Source organism: Kogia breviceps, chromosome 1 (assembly GCF_026419965.1).
Source record: "Kogia breviceps isolate mKogBre1 chromosome 1, mKogBre1 haplotype 1, whole genome shotgun sequence".
Taxonomy (NCBI): domain Eukaryota; kingdom Metazoa; phylum Chordata; class Mammalia; order Artiodactyla; family Physeteridae; genus Kogia; species Kogia breviceps.
Genome location: NC_081310.1, coordinates 180,003,506 through 180,011,218, shown reverse-complemented (window position 1 = coordinate 180,011,218; position 7,713 = coordinate 180,003,506). Strand labels below are relative to the sequence as shown.

Below are 7,713 nucleotides of genomic sequence, written 5' to 3'. Positions count from 1 at the left end.
GTGAAAATGTACATCAGATCATGTCATTTCTGAGCTCAGACTTTCTCCTGGCTCCCATCTCACTCGGAGTAAAGGCCAGAGCCTTCGACGCCTCACCAATCGTGATGCCATCTGACCCTCCCATTTCCACTTTCATCTCACTGTTCTTATCTGCTCCATTCACCTTGTCCTCCCCGCTACCCTTCAAATGAGCCAGGTTCCTGTCAGAGGGTCTGCACCCTAGCTGGCTCTTCTACCTGGAATACCCTTCCTCATATGTCTGCAAGGCCCGCTCACCCCTGTTTCAGCAGGGGTTACCTTAACAGTGGTCTCCCCTGACTCTCCTATTCCCATTCGTTCTCCCATCTCCTGCGCTGCCTGCCTCCCTTGCTCTGGGAGTAGGCAGCGGTGGACCTGAGATTTCACTCACTGCACATCTGTCTCTCTGTACTCTGAGGTGGGCAGTCAAGAAAGCTAATAAAAAGCTGTCACACAATTTAAAAAAATTGAATGAATTGGCAATTCGTGGTTAACAGAATTTTAAAGATATAGTTTCTATTCTCCAATTCCAACTCCTGCTTCCCTAGAGTGATAGAACACTGACCTGGGAGTCAGAAGCCTTGGGTCAATCCTAGGCCTGGCTCTGTCACTAAGGAGCTCTGTGACCTGTGGCAAGCAAGTCATTAGGCTTGCTCAGCCCAGGAAGTGAGGGAACTGGGACTAAATGATCTATGAGGTTGACCCTCCAATGCTGTCAACCCTACTTCCAAACTATGTCCCAACACTGTCAGTGTTTCTCATCCCAGCTGCCACTACCTCCTCTCCATGCTGTTTTTATTTCCTGCCTGGGCTACTGCATCAGCCTCCTTTCTCATCTCCTCCTTTCACTCTTGTCCATTAATCCACCCTCCACGTAGCTGCCTAAGTGAACGTACAAGTATGAATCAGGGCATGCCCATTTCTCTCGTGAGCCCTCCGGCAGCTTCCTGCTGCACTTAGAATCACCCCTGTGCTCCTTACCCTGGCCTACAGGGCCCCTCGCCATCTGGCTCTGTGCTCCCTCCACCTCATCTGGTTTCATCCACAGTGGTTTCCAACCCCTCAAATATGCCAAGCTCATTCCTGCCTTGGCAGTCCTTTGTTTTGCTTGCACGTTCTTCCTCCTGTGGTGTCCTGGTGGATTTCCTCTAATTTTTTTAGGACTCAGCTTCAGTGTCATTTCCTGAGTGTGAGCTTCCTTTCCTGATCACCTTATCTAAAGCCAGTTCTCCCTTGTTATTTTAAAATTCAGCTCCCTACTTATTTTCTGTTTTCATCATAACATTTATCACAATGTAACGTTATTTTAAACCATGCAATATTCACACAATGGAATACCATACAACTGTAAAAAAGATATAAATCTATGTATTGATATAGAACGATTTCTTAAGATATATTGTTAAGTGAAAAAGATCCCAAGGTGCAGTGCAGAGTGTATAGAATACCACCATCTGTATAATAAGGCTGGGGGGTGGGCGGGGAGAATATATTTGCTTGTATATCATATGTTATCTCTGGATGGGTACAGAAGAAACCGATAGCATTGCTGGCCTCTATGGAGGGGACTAGGTGGCTAGGGGCAGGAGTGGGGGGCTTTTCACTGTGCACCTTTTTGTATTTTGAATCATATAGTGTACCACCTATTAAAAATAAATAAGTAAATATTAAAAATTGTGTACTTGCTTTGTTTCCTATCTCCTCACAGAGAACATAAACATCATGAGAGTGTATACCATGTCCTTTCTTGTTCCCTATTATGTCCTCAGCACTTAACACAATGCCTGGCACCTAATAGTGCTCAATAAGTAATTATGGGATGAATGAATGAAGGCCTCTTACTGCTCTAACACTGTGATTCTAATCTTAGGGCTTTAAGAATATAAGACATGATATGGGGATATAGGTATGTGTATAGCTGATTCACTTTGTTATAAAGCACAAACTAACAGCATTGTAAAGCAATTATACTCCAATAAAGATGTTAAAAAAATAAAATTAAATTAAAAAAAAAAAAGAAAGATTCTAGGACTGGCCATTAAGAGGCACCAAAAGAGGATTGTTTTGCAGCGTGGTATACTATTTTTCTTTGTTGTTATCAATAAGCTTTAAAAAAAAAAAGTGAGAGGCAGTGTGTGGCGGGTGAAATATGGAGGACCTGCCTGCCACAGACGTGCTTCCCAAGCGAGAGCCCAAGTACCAGAGGAGGACAATGTCCTGCTTAGACCCAATCATGGCCTCTGCAGATGGCAGCCTGAGGGACAGGCAAAGCAGCCCCCTTTCCTGAGGCCTCAAAACGTTCAGGATCACAGCTCCTACCACACTCTAGTTCTAAGATTGTCTTCTCTAGATTGTAAATTTTTTGAGGCCAGGAACTGCGTCTGTCTTGCTCACCAGTATACTTAGAGCCTGGCATAGAAATGACAAGAGAATGAACTGAAAGACAAAATTTGAGTTGAAAGCCCAAAATCAGGCGCTGTCATACCCCGTCTACCCAGGAGGTGGCACCAAAGGAGTATTTTCTGAGATGTCAGTTCTGCCTACTGTCTGTGGGGCAGAGCCCTATTTTGACCAGGGGAGAGGGTAGCTGATTTTTGACAAATTTACTAAGCAGCTCTACTAGGCACTAAGGGTTGTAAGAAGAGATAACAGCTGGGCCAGGGAGACAGAAGCCTCACACAGAAATCAACACTGTACAGGAAGACAAGTGCTATTCTGGCCCTTAGGAGCCCTGAGAAGGGAGGATTAAGTTTGAGTCATTTAGGAAAAGTTCACGGAGGAAGTGACATCTGAACTGGGTCTTGAAAATGAGGAGGATTTATGCAGTTGGAGGACATTCTAGGTAGAGGGAATGGATTCATGGGAAATTGGGAGACTGGTGAATTGCCAAGAATGTCTGGGTTATCCCAGTTCGGTGGGAGATAAAGGGGTAAAGAAAACATTCTGCTCTGAGAGTTTACATTTTTGGTGAAAGGACAAAAGACTTATGGAATTAATGCAATGCACAGCAGCTCAAGAAATAGTCAATGGATTGAGATTTATGTGTCAGGTAAGTAGTAGAGGCTCAATAAATATGTTGTTGAATGAATGAATCATGGGACTGTGGTGATTTCTTTGCTAAATCACATGTCCTTGCTGATGCTTTAAGACTGTGTTTGCTAAGATTCTTTCCTCCTGTGTCTGAAGCTCTTCACAGACAGCTTTTCTTTCCCTCAAAGACAAGAAAAGCCTGACCTGAAAGGGGAAGGGATTGCAATTAACCTGTGAGGTCCCTGGTGTCCAGAGCCTTCCTTATTAGAGGATTCCCAAGTCTTGTCCCTGGAACATAGTCTCCTTCCTTAGGGATGAGAAAACAGTAATCATCGCTTATGTTTTTATAGCAGCTGATGTCATCCATCACATCCATATTGATAAACCCACTGAATTTCAATCCACATTCTTAGTTCAGAGGACTTCTCTCTCGAAACGGTCTCCTTCCTACTTGTGCGGCCCCATCCTCTCCAGTTTACCACGCGCCTCTCTCCTCTTCTTTTTTTTTTTTTTAAATTTATTTATTTACTTTTGGCTGTGTTGGGTCTTCGTTTCTGTGCCAGGGCTTTCTCCAGTTGCGGCGAGCGGGGACCACTCTTCATCGCGGTGCGCGGGCCTCTCACTGTCACGGCCTCTCCCTTTGTGGAGCACAGACTCCAGACGCGCAGGCTCAGTAGTTGTGGCTCACGGGCTTAGTTGCTCCGCAGCATGTGGGATCTTCCCAGACCAGGGCTCGAACCCGTGTCCCCTGCATTGGCAGGCAGATTCTTAACCACTGCGCCACCAGGGAAGCCCTCTCCTCTTCTTGTTTTCTTCTGCCGGCTTCTCCCATTCCTCTCTCTAGCCATTTAAGGTTGAGTTCTAGGCCCTAGCCCCCTCTTGCTTTATCCTCTCCCTGGGTGATCTCATTCTTCCCCGTGGTTTCAATCACCATCTAGATGTCAACCGTCCTCGGAGTTGTCGTTGTAGTTCTCCTCTGAGCTCTAGCCCACGCATCCAACAGCCCACTTGCCTTTTTCGTTTGGCTGTTTCTTGGGCATCTTAATCTCAGCGTGTATAAAAACTCCGCATCTTCCCCACCTATTCCTCTATCACGGTGCATGGCCGCATCACCCAGCCTGTCGAGTCAGCCAGAAGCCTGTGTGTGTGTGAGTCATCCTTGACTCAAGTCCCGATCATTCCGCCCCCTCACTCTCTCCTGAATCTTTCCACTGCCTTCCATTCACATCACTACCGTCACCTCCAGCGGCCCCCTCTGCAGGCCATTCGCTCCTCAGTAGCCAAAGTGACATTTAAAAAATGCAAATAAGATCATGCCACGACTCAACTTCTTCAAACCCTCGCATTTCTTTGCTGTCCTTACCGTTGTTGTTTTTTCTCCGTTTCCTTCATATAAAATCCTTGCCCTTTAACCATGACCTTCAGGACCCTGCATGCTCTGGCTGATGCCCACCTCTCAGGCTCCATCTCAGGCTGGACTTTCCTCCACTCTACTTCAGCCAGTAGGCATTTCATGTAAGCATTCGTTCAATCATTCATTCAGGCAACCAGGTATTTACAGAGCGCCTCACTGGTGCCAGGAGTGGTGCTAGGAGACTGGGTGTGAACACGGTGAGTGTCCCTGCCCTCGTGACCCTCCCGAGCCCCCTCGTCCTGCTTCAGGCTCTTTTCACACACTGCTCTCTCTGCCCCATCTCGTCTCACGCTCACATGCTCTGCTCCCCTCAACTACTCACCCTGGTTCATCACTCAGCTCAAACTTCAACGTCATTTCCTCTCTCAAGCTCTCCTGGGGCTTCCAGGCTCAGTTAGGACCCCTGTTAATAGACCCCAGGGTTCTGACCTTGCCTTCTTTATGCATGCCTGTTTCTCCTGCTAGACCAGAGGCTCCATGAGAATAAAAACCAGGTCTGCTGTGTTCACCGGTGCCTGGCACTATGCCTGGCTCATGTCATGATCATAGGAAGAAAAGGCCGCGGCCATTTCATTTGGATCTGCTCTTTTATTATTTATTTATTTACTTATTTATTGGCTGCACAGCTTGTGTAATCTTAGTTCCCCGACCAGGCATCACACCTGAGCCCCTGGCAGTGAGAGTGCGGAGCCCTAACCACTGGACCACCAGGGAATGCCCTGGATCTGCTCTTTTAGAGTATTTGAGAATGACATCTTATTTTTATTTTTTATTTTTTTTGCGGTACGCGGGCCTCTCACCACTGTGGCCTCTCCCGTTGCAAAGCACAGGCTCCGGACGTGCAGGCTCAGCGGCCATGGCTCACGGGCCCAGCTGCTCCGCGACATGTGGGATCTTCCCGGACCGGGGCACCCAACCACTGCGCCACCAGGGAAGCCCGAGGATGACATCCTAAATGCTCACAGACCGGGCCACCCTAGTTGCGGCCTTGCACAATCCGGTCTACCAGGCTCCAATGCTATACTTTAAAAGAGGCCGTTGACCCCGACATCACCCTGGTTCAAGAAAGCAAACACCCAGGCTGCACAGAGATTTGCTGCTATAGCGTTTCATGCAGTCAGCTTGTCCTACAGAAAGGTGGTCAGGGGTGTCAGACAAAGAACAAGGTCTTTCCATTGGGATTCTAGATTCCGGTCTTGGGCACTTGCTAGTTGTGTGAACACGTCATTCAACGTTTCTGCCCCTCAGCTTTCCCACCTGCGGGAAGGATGGGCATAATCATATGTGCACTTCTGGGCTGATGGGAGGAGTTCATGAGCTGTCACAGAGGACCTCCAGGCCATTAATGTCAGCTTCCTTCCTAACCGCGAGGCAGTGCAAGTTAGTGGTTAGCAGTCTGGGTTCTGGGTCAGATAGACCAGAGTCTGAGTCCTGGCTTTGTCACTTCTTAGTAAGCTCAACTTGGGGAAGTCACGTGACATCTCTGAGTCTCAGTGTGCTTACGCGGAAAATGGGGACAAGTCGTACCTGCATCCAGGATTGTTGTAAGCGCTTATGTGAAGCTCATGTGTATGAAGGGCTCAGCCTGGTATGTCACAGGTGCTCAATAGATGTGCACAGCATCATGACGGAAACGGTCAAGGGGACAGAGAAAGTGGGTCCACCGTTCTGATCCTCATTGGTGAGGTCATTTGGGAACTATTTATCGAGCATCTAATTTGTGGAGCGTTTGAAATGGACCCCCCACCCCAAGTGTAGAATAGGACAGAAAACATAAATAAGAAAGATTTCATGGGACTTCCCTAGTGGTTCAGTGGTTAAGACTTCGCCTTCCAGGGACTTCCCTGGTGGCACAGTGGTTAAAAATCCACCTGCCAATGCAAGGGACACGGGTTCGATCCCTGGTCCGGGAAGATCCCACATGCAGAGCCCGTGAGCCACAACTACTGAGCCTGCGCTCTGGAGCCTGTGCTCCCCAACAAGAGAAGCCACTGCAATGAGAAGCCCGTGCACTGCAACGAAGTGTAGCCTCTGCTCTCTACAACTAGAGAAAGCCCGCATGCAGCAACGAAGACCCAACGCAGCCAAAAATAAAATACATACATACATACTAAAAAAAAAAAAAAAAAAAGACTTCGCCTTTCAATGCAGAGGGTGCGGGTTCCATCCCTGGTCAGGGAGCTAAGATCCCACGTGCCTCGTGGCCAAAAAACCAAAACAAAACAGAAGCATTATTGTAACAAATTCAATAAAGACTTTAAAAATGGTCCATGTCAGAAAAATCTTTTAAAATGGAAAGCTTTCATGTGCAAAGTGATAAAGATTATTTTTAAAAAATCGAGACTCCAAAACTTGTTGAATGAAAGAAGCTAGGAGCAAAAGAGTCCATACCACATGATTCGATTTTTGTGAAGTTCTAGGGCTGGTGATGGAGAGCAGGAAGCGTGGTTCCCACTGGGCTGCTGTCTGGGAAAGGCATGAGGGAGCTTTCAGGAAATGTTCTGTCTTGATCTGGGTAGTGGATGCCTGGGCGTATGCAAAATACGTAAACATTCATCCAACAGTACACTTAAGATTTGTGGAAGTCTCTTTTTTTAAAAAAAAAATTATTTATTTTATTTATTTATTTGGCTGCCCCGGGTCTTAGCTGAGTCACGCGGGCTCATCGCTGCGGCATGCGGGATCTAGTTCCCTGACCAGGGATCGAACCCGGGCCTCCTGCACAGAGAGCGTGGAGTCTTAACCACTGGACCACCAGGGAAATCCCAAGATTTGTGGAAATCTTACATACAGTAAACTGTATGTAAATTATATTTTTGCACCAGAGGAGTTTAGAGAAGGGAGCGATTTCTTCCAGCTAAGTGGACGAGGCAGGCTGCGTGGCCTGGAGAAGGAACTGCAAGGGGAGGAAACGGCCACTTTCTCTCTCGGTGGCTCAATAACAGAGCATCTAAACAAAGCACTTAAATGGAGTCTGGAATCGTCAGTAAGTGGTTTTGGAGATTATATAATCTCTGTTTACATCCAAAAAAAAGTTTGGGATTACATATTGCAAAAGTCATAGTCAGGAAGGTAATTATCAAGTGTAACATGAGTGTTCTATCTATTTTTGGCCTCATTGCTAGCTCTTCTGGCCCTTCATTCCCTTTGGCTAATGTGATTGAGAGTTGTTTTGCTGGTTCTCTTCTATCAGAGGCGGCTGGACGATGGGAGGGAACAGATAGGGGAACACAGAGGGAAATGATAAATCA

The 7,713-nt window shown here is 46.9% G+C and overlaps 1 non-coding gene across 1 annotated transcript; it reads right to left on the bottom strand.

The window, feature by feature from the left end:
• Positions 1 to 7,150: 7,150 nt before the first annotated feature.
• Positions 7,151 to 7,223, bottom strand: TRNAR-UCU (transfer RNA arginine (anticodon UCU)). Its single transcript has one exon. It is a non-coding gene; the product is annotated as a tRNA-Arg (tRNA).
• Between the last annotated feature and the right edge of the window lie 490 nt (positions 7,224 to 7,713).